Here is a 14,526-nt window from a genome sequence, read left to right on the forward strand (position 1 = left end):
GCGAAGTACTCCTCTCGGTAGTTATAGTCCCCCGAACCCTCAATCTCTACCTTGCGGGTGTATGTTGAGAGATCCCCACACCAGGGATCACAAGGGAACCTACGGCCGTCGTGGTCAAACATAATTGCACTCCCTTTATGTCACGATAACCGGGTTTTGTCAGTTTTTCTCATTGTTGTTAAAACCTGAATGGCGACTCCTATATTACTAGTCAATTGGGTGTAAACTCACAGGAAATCCAATTACACTTGATTGAATAAAAAAGAAGCGTCACACCCACGAGGGACGAGGTCATGCATTAGCCTCGTGCTTTTTCGACCCCCTCACAGTGGCGACTCCACTGGGGATAGTGAAGGAAATACTCGTGCTTGTAGGTAATCAAAATAGGCGAAGGGTGCAACGATCCTACCCCGCGTTTATTTCCCCATCAAGTTGGGACGACCTGAAAATCAGCATATTAATGTGAACGGGCAGAACCGCATAACGAATCTCGGCTCCCTCGGGAGTTGGGACTAAGGATCTCTTTTTTTCGCCAATAGGGGGGTTCATACGCCACGCATGTTGCCCACTCGGTACTTGTGTAGGTAGTACACCTATCCCGAACCCAATCGCTCGCTCATTAGGTCCCTCTCGCCTGCATGCCCCCTTGGCTTACACTTGCGGGTTGGCCTCTTAAGCGAAATTCGTCTGTTGAAGACACTACCTCGACCGGGGCATGTGTTGGATCTACGATAGAAGCGGTACCAAGCCAGGCGCAAATACTACCTGTAATCCCCCGTAATTCTATTATATTTTACTTATATATTTTAACGTATATCTAATATATTTAAATGTAATTTACGAATTTTAGAAATGAATATGTAATTAAAATATAATTATGTTATTACATTTTGAATATTTTAAATGGTTTATGAAATCAAAATGTATTTTCGAGTTTTACTTTAAAACGAGTTCGAATTGCAAAAGCACGTTCTATTGAAATTAGAAAACAAGTCCTAACCCATTGTGGATTCATCAACCTAAATCCTACTCCTAGCCCAATTGGGCAAAGCCCAAACAAAAAAATAAAACCCTTCTCTTCTCTATTCTTCACGTGAAAACCAAAAGAAAGAGAGAAAGCCCTCCTTCAACCTCACGCAACTCAGCTCTTTTTCTCTCCCGCTGCTCGCCGCCCAGCCGACCACCATCAACACGGTAAATCCTTCTTCTCCTTCAAGCTTCTCCTCCTTCCTCCTTCTTCTTTGTAATTCCTTATTTTCGTTCTTGCTCTCATGGCTTGACTCCCTTCGTTTTCGCGCAGCAACCAGTGACTCAAGGCCCGACCACCGCACGCAACCGTGCTCAGCCCTGCCGCGAGCCACCGCTGTCCGCCGGCCAGCACTCCCCTTAAACTCTTGAATTGGTTACTTTCTTAAATCCTAAGTAACTAATTATCTTAAATTAAAGTTTGTTAATTTAGATTATGTTCTTGATATGAAATTCATGATTTTTATGGTTTGAACATGATTTTAAGATTTGGGTTGAGATTAAAAACGAATTAATTTTCAGTTTTGACTAATTAAAATTAAGTTAGGGCTTATTTATGATTTATTAACTTGAATTGTGTTTTCTTGAATTAAAGTTATGGGTTTTGTGATTTAAATTATAAATTTGAGATTATATGAATTTTATAATAAAGTTATTAATTTTCAGATTATCTAATTACACTGAAATATTGTTTTTTTGATTGTTTAAAGTATGAGATTCAAAGTTTTTATGATTATTAATCATGATAGGTTGAGTATGGATCATTGAATTGGTTGTGTTGAGATACTAGGAACGTAGATTGACCATGGTGAAGCTTTTAGATGAAATTATATTGCTGAAAATTTAAAGTACGATGTTTGCGAAAGTTTTCAACGAATTTCAATCACTAATTCAATAATTATGATTCCAGGAGATCAAATGTTTAAGTTTTGATATTGGGGAAAGTTCTAAATATGTTTAGGATGCATTTAGAATGCTCTCTTATGGTTATCAATGAGTAGGAATTGATTGGGAATATTTGTTGGTTGTTTTAGGCGGAGAATTCTCTTTAGGCAACTTTTGAAAGTGTTAAAGTGGCCTATCAATTTGTTTATACAAGGTACGTACATACCCGCGTGCTTGGAATGGGTGCTAATTGTTGAAATCATGTTGATATTATTGTTGAACTTGGTGATGTTGATATTCTAGACAAACTTGGTTATATGGAATGTGCATGTTTAATACTGTTGGACAAACTTATTGAACTTGTTTTGCACTAAGAGAACTGTAACATGTTGGTATGGATTATTGGTACAAACACGTTGGTTGGGAGCACTAGATTATTCTATATGATTGGTTTGGATCAATTGGTTGTTGTTCCCTTTTTAGCTTTTCACTACTTTATGAGGGCCGAGGACCTTGTTTAGTAAGTTGAAACTTTATACCCATATACAGGGTTGATCATGGTTAAAGGAAAGGTTGGGTAAATTGGAATGAGTCTTGATTGATGCCTTTATGATCACGTACTTAATTCCAAGATAAAAACAGTTGTGAACGAATGTGGATTATATGCCTTATGTGATTGTTGAGTCATAACAGAGTATCAATTTGTAAATCATGTAAAGTGAAACTGAGTAGCAATAGCTTTAGACTGTGCACGTCTAAAGTGACGGACAAACAGGAGTTGGGGTTCATGGTGGTAGCCCATGGCCTTTTCTGGGACCGGATTGATCACCATGTCCTATTTTTATTTAAACGTTCCTCGATATCGCAGGTCACTGAGGTTACGGAGTCGCGCCCGTACCTCGTCTTCCTTAGTGAAGACTTCTGGATGGACAACTCGGTCCATTGTCTATTTCAACCAAAATAATATTATTATCATAAGTCTAGCCTAGTCTAGTCAAGTATGGTCGTCAAATTATCATGCTTTGTCTGCCCTTACTTATGTTCATTAGTATCATGTTAGGGTTCCTTTAATAGTATCATGTTAGGGTTCCTTTAATAGTATCATGTTAGGAATATTATTGTTTAGTATGTAGTACTCAGCTTTGCTGATTACGTGCTTTGTTTGTGTGTGTTGATCATGGCTATGCCTTATTGATCCTGTGATGACCCATCTTTGGTGAGCAGTCTCTAAGGATCAATAAGCGTTGCCCATCTACAGGTTTGAAGATGATGCATCATTGGGATCGGGATTAGAGAGCTTGTAGTTCTATTTGTTTAATTAAGTGATTTAATTTGTTAACTTGGATTTGAAATTTGTCGTACTATTCGTATTCCCTTATTTCAGTTAATTGGTTTGGACCTAATATGTAATAGATTATTTATGAACCTAAAAGTTAGTTTTATGTTTTCCGCTGCAAAATTCTGAATAAGCCGTAACGTTTTCACACGGGCGATAATACTTTGATAATTCCCTACAGTTATATTTAAAAAGGGATTATTTTAGAAAATGGGAATTGTTGGGGTGTTACAAAGTGGTATTTTTGAGCTAAAGGTTTTACTGACATTTCGTGTCTACCTTTTTAAATTTTAGGCACCTAACTAACTAATTAGTTACATAAAAAGAATTTCGTTGAAGTAAACTACAACTAGTGAATAAATTGAAAGTTATTAGTTAAAAATGTTTGAATTTATTTTAAAATTAACTCTGGAATTACATGCTTTGAAATACGTTCTTGTTTGTGTGACTTCACGTATTTCGTTTTTTTAAATTAATATTTTCGTAATTATATATATATAAAAAAAAAAACTTTTACTGCTGCTACAGTACCGTAGAAAAAAAATAAAATAAAATATATATATATATATATATATATTGTATTTATTTATTAATTATTTGTCTTTAAATAATTATTCGTTTAAACAAATTAACTCTTATAAATCATTCTCGTTTTATTCTTTTATGCTTCAATGTTTGATATACTATGTTTATTTTGAGAGATGGGTAGCATAGGAAAGGGCATATAGAATAGAAACATTGTGTCTGCACTATGTCAACATGATTGTACTTTTGTGCCTGCTAACTGTCGTGTCTTTTCTATGCTTTGCTATTAATACATATTCTTACCTGTTGTGTATTGTGGGATCATACGGTAAGCGAGAGTACTAATTACTAACATAGAAACTATGTTTAATTGTTATAGATCACTAATCATGTCTGGCATATAAGGAAATAGAATAGGGAGCAATTCTAACCCTATTGTTCTAAGCGATGATGAAAATGAAATGGATTACGAGTCTGACATTAACAGTTACACCAGCCATGAACTTGTTCTGCGTCGAGCTTTAAGAGCAGGAGAACCTGATAGTGATGATGAAGCCCTTCGTGAATTTGATCGTGCTAGAGGGCAAACTAGGGTCGATATTTATCAAGCTGTTTTGAGACCTGAAAGCGATTCGGAGCCTGAGTTTGAGCATGAATTTGGGTATGAGTTCGAACAAGAATTTGAGTTTGAGTTCGAGCATGAATTGGAGGTTGAACCTGAGTTTGAGTTTGAGCCTGAACATGAACCTGAACCTGAACCTGAGCCTGAGCCAGAGGAAACTAATCATCAACTTCAAGGTCTACGAAGATCCTCTAGGCCAAGAAAAGAAGCTTATTATTTTGATATGGATGACGATGATGAACTTAAATATGAGTTATTCACCGTAGAAGGTTATAGCGAATCAAAGGACAATTCTGATGATGTTTCCCTTTAGCTTTGTTTACATATTTAGTTGTGTGTGAGAAAAATGTTGGACAATCCGCCCAACCATAGTTTATGTTTATATCGTAGAACCTTTTTACTTTATTTTGAGAACAGGTGTGTGTTAATATTTAGGATTGTTATTGACATTCTTCTGAGGAATAAAAGTTAGATTATTGACTATCTAAAGGATCAGAGTTTTACAGGCACGCAAGGGAATGTTTTCTTCTTTTATTCTAACTTATTATTCGTGATGATTGAAGTTATTCCTTGTCTCTCAGTTGAATGTTTTGCATGATTGAAGTTATTCGTGTGCATTTTGAATGTTAATGTGATATTGCATTGCTAGAGGATAATGTAAGTAAAGTTTTGAACCAGAATTAGAGCATATTAATTTCAGGTCGCGCTCTAGGATGGCCAATAATAGTGACCTAGCTGCTGCTATTCGCCTCTTGGCGGAAAAACTAACCCAGGAAAGAACTGAGCGTCCCGATTCTGCAGGGGACATGTTTGAAAGGCTTGCGAAAGTTAAGCCACCATACTTTAAGGGGCAGGCAGACCCCACCTTCCTTGAAAGCTGGATCAGGGAATTTGAGAAACTATTTGGGGCGGTAAACTGTCCTGAGCATATGAAAGTAGGCCAAGCTGTCCTCTACCTGAAAGATGAGGCCGACCTTTGGTGGAGGGAAAATGGGACTAGACTAAGCGCTGCTGAGGGATTCAATTGGGATTCTTTTATTGTTGCTTTGAGGGGGAAGTTTTATCCTCCTTTTATGAGGAAGTAGAAAGCCCAGGAATTTATCAACCTTAGGATGAGGAATTTGACCATTGCTGAATACTACAGTAAGTTTATAGCTTTGTCGAGGTTTGCACCGGAAGTGGTAGCTACTGAGGAGCTAAAGGCTCAGAGGTTTGAGCAGGGGTTGACCGATGAGATCCAGCTGAGACTAGGCGGGGAAACCTTTACGTCCTTAGACATTGTTTATGGGAGAGCTGCTCATATCTATGGCCTTCAGACCAGGAGAGACAAAAGAAATATTGTTGTTGGGGATAAAAGGAAAGAGTTCAATGCTGGGGGCAGTCAAGGGAACTTCAAAAGGAATAGAAATGGGAATGGTAATGGTAATGGTAATGGTAATGGTAATGGAAATGGTAATGGTAATTTCCAGGGAAGAAACAACCAGGGGAATAACTATAACAACAGAAACCAAACTGACAGAGTGTACCACTGCAAGAGGTGCAACAACAACCACCTTGGGAAGGATTGTAAGGGGGAATTGGTAATTTGCAACTATTGTCATAAGAAGGGACATAGGGAGTTTGAGTGCTTCACAAAGCAGAAGAGAGAGCAGAATGGTAGTGGGAGTAGTAACCAAGGGAAACCAGGGTTTAACCATTCGGGGAACCAAGGTTCGAAGCCTGCTGGGGCACCAAACAACCAGGGAAACCAAAACAAACCTGCCAATGGAAACAACAATAACAACAAGGCTCCCGGAAAGCTGTTCGTAATGAGTAGAAATGAAGCTGAACGTTCTGCAGACGTAGTTTCGGGTACTTTCTCTATCAACTCCTTACCTGTTAAAACATTGTTTGATTCAGGGGCAACATATTCTTTTATTTCGACCTCTATTGTTAAAAATTTGAAGTTAGTAGATTTTGAGGCAATTGATTTACCTGTTAGTATGCCTAATGGTGCAACAATAAGGTGTACGAAATTATTTAAGAACTTGCCTTTGAAGATAAAAGATTGCACTTTTCCATCTAATTTGATAGAATTTAGTTTGGGGGACCTAGATGTGATTCTGGGGATGGATTGGCTAAGCTTATACAAGGCCAGGATAGATTGCGAGATTCAGAAAGTAAGCCTAAAGAACCCTACTGGGAAATCAATATCATATAGACGTTTTGGGAAGTCTGGGAACTTTGGGGTGATCTCCGCATTACAAGTGAGGAAACTGGTCAATAAAGGGTGTGAACTATTTTTCTGTAGTGTCCAAGATGTGAGTAAGAAAGTTGGGGTAAAGATAGAAGATGTCCCAATCGTAAGAGAATTTGTAGATGTATTTCCGGATGAGATTCCGGGTATGCCACCGGCTAGAACCCTTGAATTTACCATAGAGTTAAATCCCGGAACCGCACCTATATCCAAAGCACCTTATAGGATGGCACCCCCAGAAATGAGTGAGTTAAAAACACAATTGCAGGACTTGTTCGACAAGGGGTACATTAGGCCTAGTGCATCACCGTGGGGAGCTCCAGTATTGTTTGTCAAAAAGAAAGATGGGAGTATGCGGCTATGTATTGATTATAGGGAGTTGAACAACGTAACAATCAAAAACAAATATCCTTTGCCTAGGATAGATGACTTGTTTGACCAGTTGAACGGGGCAAGTGTATTCTCAAAGATTGATTTGCGTTCGGGATATCACCAATTGAGGGTAGCTGAAAAAGACATTCCTAAGACTGCATTTAGGACTCGTTATGGCCATTATGAGTTTACAGTAATGCCTTTTGGGTTAACCAATGCACCCGCCATATTTATGGATCTGATGAATAGGATTTTCCATGAGTTCCTAGATAAGTTTGTGGTGGTATTCATTGATGATATTCTGATCTATTCGAGGAATGAAAAGGAACACGATGATCATTTGAGGGTTATCTTTGAGACGCTTAGGAAGAACCAGTTGTATGCAAAGTTCTCTAAGTGTGAGTTCCGCCTGGAAAAGGTAGCATTTTTGGGGCATTATGTGTCAAAAGAAGGGGTCTCTGTGGATCCTGCCAAAATTCAAGCTGTGAGTGAGTGGCCTACTCCAAAGAATGTGTCGGATATTCGGAGTTTCTTAGGTCTAGCTGGGTATTATAGGAGATTTGTGAGAGATTTCTCAAAGATAGCAAGACCCATGACCAACTTGATGAAGAAAGAATCAAAATTTGAGTGGAGCGAAAAATGTGAGGAAGCCTTCCAAATTCTCAAAGAGCGTTTAACCTCAGCACCTGTTTTAACCTTGCCTGATGGGAATGAAGGGTTTGAGGTATATAGTGATGCGTCGAAAAATGGGTTGGGGTGTGTATTACAGCAAAATGGGAAGGTAATTGCGTATGCGTCGCGTCAATTAAAACCATATGAGGCTAATTACCCTACCCACGATCTAGAGCTAGCTGCGATTGTTTTCGCTTTGAAAATTTGGAGACATTACCTCTATGGGGCAACATGTAAGATCTTCACAGACCACAAAAGCCTAAAATACATTTTCACCCAGAAAGATCTCAACATGAGACAAAGAAGATGGTTAGAGTTGATCAAGGACTATGATTTGAACATCCAGTACCATGAGGGGAAAGCAAACGTAGTTGCCGATGCATTGAGTAGGAAATCTAACCATAGTATGAATGTCTTGGTAGTGCCTGAAGAGTTGTGTCGAGACATGCAGAGACTTAGCCTGGAAATAGTAAATCCTGGGGAAACCAAAGCGAAACTGAGTGCATTATCATTGGGGTTGTCTATATTCGAGGAGATTAGAGAAAGTCAAGCTGGGGATGAGTGCTTAGAGAGAATCAAAGAAAAAATGGGTCAAGGGAAAGAAGTGGATTTCAAGATTCATGAAGATGGTAGTTTGAGGTTCAAAGGGAGATGGTGTGTACCACAGAAGTGTGAAGAACTCAAGAGACGTCTTATGGATGAGGGGCATAATACTCCATATTCTGTGCACCCTGGGGGTGACAAGTTGTACAAAGACCTGAAGCAAATCTATTGGTGGCCTAATATGAAACGGGAAGTTGCCGAGTTTGTGTCTAGATGCCTAACCTGTCAGAAAGTCAAAATAGACCACAAAAGACCCATGGGGAAAGTTCAACCTTTAGAAGTGCCTGGATGGAAGTGGGATTCCATTTCTATGGATTTTGTTACTGCCTTGCCTAGATCAAAGAACGGAAATGATACCATTTGGGTTATTGTGGACCGTCTAACAAAATCAGCCGTGTTTATTCCGATTAAAGAGACATGGAAAAAGAAACAGCTCGCAAAGACTTACATTAAGCATGTAGTGAGGTTGCATGGGGTCCCAACCGATATTATCTCAGACCGTGATTCAAGATTCCTCTCGAAATTTTGGCAAAAGGTCCAGTTGAACCTTGGGACAACTTTGAAAATGAGCACTGCTTTCCACCCTGCAACCGATGGTCAGACTGAGAGAACTAACCAGACTATGGAAGATATGTTGAGGGCTTGTGCGATTGACTTTAAGGGTAGTTGGGAAGACCATCTAGACTTGATCGAATTTTCATACAACAATAGCTACCATGCAAGCATTAAGATGGCAACTTTTGAGGCACTATATGGGAGAAAATGTAGAAGTCCCACCTGCTGGAATGATTTTAGTGAAAATATAGTCTTGGGAACGGAATTCATTGAGGAGACTGTCAGGATTGTGAAAATAATTCAGGCTAGAATTCAAGCTGCCCAGGATAGGCAAAAGAGTTATGCTGATTTGAAAAGAAGAGATGATGAATTTGCAGTAGGTGATAAAGTGTTCTTGAAAGTATCACCAACCAAGGGTGTGATGAGATTTGGGAAGAAGGGCAAGCTAAGTGCCAAGTATGTAGGCCCATATGAGATTCTGCAACGAATAGGGAAAGTAGCATACAAGTTAGCCTTGCCAATGGAGTTCGAAAAGATGCACGACGTGTTTCACATTTCCCAACTAAAGCGCTATATCCCTGATGAGCGTCATATCTTAGAGCCTGAGAAAATCCAGATCGATAGTAGCCTCACATACGAGGAAAGGCCTGTGAAAATCCTTGATAGGAAAGTGCGTAGTACACGCAATAAGGACATCAGCATAGTGAAAGTGCTCTGGTCGAACCACGAGTACGAAGAGGCAACGTGGGAAGTCCAAGCTGAAATGAAGATCAAGTACCCAGAATTATTTTCCAAGGTGAGTTACGAGGGCGTAACTCGTTTTCTTTAAGGGGGGTAGAATGCGATAGAAATTCGCGCTTTTACCTATCTTTTATGGTATTTTTATGCATTTTATGCTTATTTTTTAGCAACCTTTACATGTTGATGCAAGTAAATAGATTCTCCGCATAAGAAAATGTGTTCTTGAGTATTTCAAGTAACTCTTAGTTGGCAAAAGAATGCACAAGAGTGGTACAAAGTACTTCTACAATTAGAATAAGTTGAAAAGTTTGGAAAGATATGTGAATTTCCGTGTCAAGTTTCGGGACGAAACTTCTTTTAAGAGGGGTAGATTGTAATCCCCCGTAATTCTATTATATTTTACTTATATATTTTAACGTATATCTAATATATTTAAATGTAATTTACGAATTTTAGAAATGAATATGTAATTAAAATATAATTATGTTATTACATTTTGAATATTTTAAATGGTTTATGAAATCAAAATGTATTTTCGAGTTTTACTTTAAAACGAGTTCGAATTGCAAAAGCACGTTCTATTGAAATTAGAAAACAAGTCCTAACCCATTGTGGATTCATCAACCTAAATCCTACTCCTAGCCCAATTGGGCAAAGCCCAAACAAAAAAATAAAACCCTTCTCTTCTCTATTCTTCACGTGAAAACCAAAAGAAAGAGAGAAAGCCCTCCTTCAACCTCACGCAACTCAGCTCTTTTTCTCTCCCGCTGCTCGCCGCCCAGCCGACCACCATCAACACGGTAAATCCTTCTTCTCCTTCAAGCTTCTCCTCCTTCCTCCTTCTTCTTTGTAATTCCTTATTTTCGTTCTTGCTCTCATGGCTTGACTCCCTTCGTTTTCGCGCAGCAACCAGTGACTCAAGGCCCGACCACCGCACGCAACCGTGCTCAGCCCTGCCGCGAGCCACCGCTGTCCGCCGGCCAGCACTCCCCTTAAACTCTTGAATTGGTTACTTTCTTAAATCCTAAGTAACTAATTATCTTAAATTAAAGTTTGTTAATTTAGATTATGTTCTTGATATGAAATTCATGATTTTTATGGTTTGAACATGATTTTAAGATTTGGGTTGAGATTAAAAACGAATTAATTTTCAGTTTTGACTAATTAAAATTAAGTTAGGGCTTATTTATGATTTATTAACTTGAATTGTGTTTTCTTGAATTAAAGTTATGGGTTTTGTGATTTAAATTATAAATTTGAGATTATATGAATTTTATAATAAAGTTATTAATTTTCAGATTATCTAATTACACTGAAATATTGTTTTTTTGATTGTTTAAAGTATGAGATTCAAAGTTTTTATGATTATTAATCATGATAGGTTGAGTATGGATCATTGAATTGGTTGTGTTGAGATACTAGGAACGTAGATTGACCATGGTGAAGCTTTTAGATGAAATTATCTTGCTGAAAATTTAAAGTACGATGTTTGCGAAAGTTTTCAACGAATTTCAATCACTAATTCAATAATTATGATTCTAGGAGATCAAATGTTTAAGTTTAGATATTAGGGAAAGTTCTAAATATGTTTAGGATGCATTTAGAATGCTCTCTTATGGTTATCAATGAGTAGGAATTGATTGGGAATATTTGTTGGTTGTTTTAGGCGGAGAATTCTCTTTAGGCGACTTTTGAAAGTGTTAAAGTGGCCTATCAATTTGTTTATACAAGGTACGTACATACCCGCATGCTTGGAATGGGTGCTAATTGTTGAAATCATGTTGATATTATTGTTGAACTTGGTGATGTTGATATTCTAGACAAACTTGGTTATATGGAATGTGCATGTTTAATACTGTTGGACAAACTTATTGAACTTGTTTTGCACTAAGAGAACTGTAACATGTTGGTATGGATTATTGGTACAAACACGTTGGTTGGGAGCACTAGATTATTCTATATGATTGGTTTGGATCAATTGGTTGTTGTTCCCTTTTTAGCTTTTCACTACTTTATGAGGGCCGAGGACCTTGTTTAGTAAGTTGAAACTTTATACCCATATACAGGGTTGATCATGGTTAAAGGAAAGGTTGGGTAAATTGGAATGAGTCTTGATTGATGCCTTTATGATCACGTACTTAATTCCAAGATAAAAACAGTTGTGAACGAATGTGGATTATATGCCTTATGTGATTGTTGAGTCATAACAGAGTATCAATTTGTAAATCATGTAAAGTGAAACTGAGTAGCAATAGCTTTAGACTGTGCACGTCTAAAGTGACGGACAAACAGGAGTTGGGGTTCATGGTGGTAGCCCATGGCCTTTTCTGGGACCGGATTGATCACCATGTCCTATTTTTATTTAAACGTTCCTCGATATCGCAGGTCACTGAGGTTACGGAGTCGCGCCCGTACCTCGTCTTCCTTAGTGAAGACTTCTGGATGGACAACTCGGTCCATTGTCTATTTCAACCAAAATAATATTATTATCATAAGTCTAGCCTAGTCTAGTCAAGTATGGTCGTCAAATTATCATGCTTTGTCTGCCCTTACTTATGTTCATTAGTATCATGTTAGGGTTCCTTTAATAGTATCATGTTAGGGTTCCTTTAATAGTATCATGTTAGGAATATTATTGTTTAGTATGTAGTACTCAGCTTTGCTGATTACGTGCTTTGTTTGTGTGTGTTGATCATGGCTATGCCTTATTGATCCTGTGATGACCCATCTTTGGTGAGCAGTCTCTAAGGATCAATAAGCGTTGCCCATCTACAGGTTTGAAGATGATGCATCATTGGGATCGGGATTAGAGAGCTTGTAGTTCTATTTGTTTAATTAAGTGATTTAATTTGTTAACTTGGATTTGAAATTTGTCGTACTATTCGTATTCCCTTATTTCAGTTAATTGGTTTGGACCTAATATGTAATAGATTATTTATGAACCTAAAAGTTAGTTTTATGTTTTCCGCTGCAAAATTCTGAATAAGCCGTAACGTTTTCACACGGGCGATAATACTTTGATAATTCCCTACAGTTATATTTAAAAAGGGATTATTTTAGAAAATGGGAATTGTTGGGGTGTTACACTACCCATAGAAGCCTATCATAAACTACGTGACATATTTAATTTTCAAATCCATGTTTGTAATGTAGTTATGTGTAGCGAACTATGTGACTATGTTATGATTGCGCGTACGAATAATGCTAGACAAATAATGCTAGAAAACCAACGACCTTAAAAATTGCCCAAACATTCATGAACCAATTGGCCAAAGAGTTATACCAAAATACGTGTTCCGCAAACCCGAACGATCGCCACAAAAATAAGCGATGCTCGGGATGGCCGTAACGAATCCCACAAACGCTGCACAACGCGTAAAGGACGTTATTAGGCAAGCACGCTAAATCGAAGTCGCATAAACAAAAGTAGACGCAAACAGAAAACGAGAACCAGCCAGGGACGCATTTTCAACGCCCTTGGCTGGGCGCCAGAATCTCTCACGCTCGACGCTGGGCGCTGAAGTTGCTGCCTGGCCTTTTGGTCAGGCACAACAGCCTCGGTACCCGCGCAAAAAAAAACACGTAGCAAGAAAAAACTTTTCGTAAAAATTGCTGCAAGGGCGTATGAAAAGGCACTCGATTCTAAAAGCGACTAAAAAATAAAAATAAATAACTCTTTGTGTCGTTGTTAGGCCTCCTACGACGACAATGCTCGGCACCAAAACCGAGCATGCTAATTAAACCTTGAATGTCACATGGGCAAAGTATTCCAAAAAAAATGATGTTCGAATAAAGTTTTCAAAGAAAAAAAATAATGTTCAAATGAAAAATAAGTAAATCCGAGTCTAGACTAGGCTATGCCAAAGTACAATCTAAATCCTAAGTCTTAGTTGTCTTATCCATAGAATCGGTCCTAATGCTTGGTGTCGTTCTGAAGGAAATAATTCCCTTGGTCCAAGTATGCATTCAATGTTAAGTCTAATAAATGCGGTTCAGTATTAATTAACAAGTTAATAATTCAGTGAGATCAAGTGAGCTGAATGCCTAGCTAGAGGCCGCTTCAGTTCAAGTGGAATTAATGATATTAATCCACAGCTTACTCTTGACTGAACCCGTAGGGTCACACAAATAGTACGTAAACGGATCAAGTATTTAATGGCATTAAATACTCCATCTATGGATATTCGGAATCGACGGATCTTGGTTTCAGTGGGAGCTGAGATCGTCACAGGCAAGAAATGAATACTCCGGAAACGATGATATTGCCGGAAACGGAAATATGGATCGTATCGAAAATATAAATATTATCCAAGTCGTAGATGTTGCCGGAAACGGAAACATGGTACGTATCGGAAAATATTATCGGAAATGGAAATATTGCCGGAATCGGAAATATTGCCGGAAACGGAAATATTGTCAGAAACGGAAATATTATCGGAATCGGAAAATAATTCCGGAAACGGAAATATTAAATATTTGTTCGAAACGGAAATTAATTCCGGAATCGGAAATATTAAATATTGTTCGTATCGGAAATAAATTCCGGAATCGGGAATTTAATCGAAAGCGTATCGTACGAATTAGCATCGGACGAGGCTCGCTAGACGAAGGCCCAGCACGAAGCCAGGCCATCGCCCAGCAAGCCACACGCATCACCAACACACGCCAAAGCCTCGACCAGGCCCAGCGCAAGCCAGGCCCATCCGAAGCCATGGGCGCGCGCGGACAGTAGCATGGGCCGAGCGCTGTGCGCTCAGCGTGGGCCGCAAGGCCTGCGCGGGTGTACAGTGCTCGTGTGATGCTCGTGTGCGAATCCTAAAGCTATCGGGATTCGATAAAAGATTAAATCCTAAACCTATTAGATAAAGTTTATTTAAATAGAGTCCTAGCAGGATTCTAATTAAATAAATTAGTATCCTAAAAGGATTCCAATTCCTTTTCCCATACCTCTAT

General features: G+C 38.5%; 1 long non-coding RNA gene across 1 annotated transcript; it reads left to right on the plus strand.

Annotated features, from left to right (window-relative positions):
- The first annotated feature begins 10,500 nt into the window (after window positions 1–10,500).
- On the plus strand, window positions 10,501–12,446 carry LOC130469071 (uncharacterized). Its single transcript, XR_008929448.1, has 3 exons — window positions 10,501–10,581; window positions 11,240–11,304; window positions 12,315–12,446. It is a non-coding gene; the product is annotated as an uncharacterized lncRNA (long non-coding RNA).
- Window positions 12,447–14,526: the final 2,080 nt, after the last annotated feature.

The sequence above is a fragment of the Spinacia oleracea genome, chromosome 3, assembly GCF_020520425.1.
Source record: "Spinacia oleracea cultivar Varoflay chromosome 3, BTI_SOV_V1, whole genome shotgun sequence".
Classification (NCBI taxonomy): domain Eukaryota; kingdom Viridiplantae; phylum Streptophyta; class Magnoliopsida; order Caryophyllales; family Amaranthaceae; genus Spinacia; species Spinacia oleracea.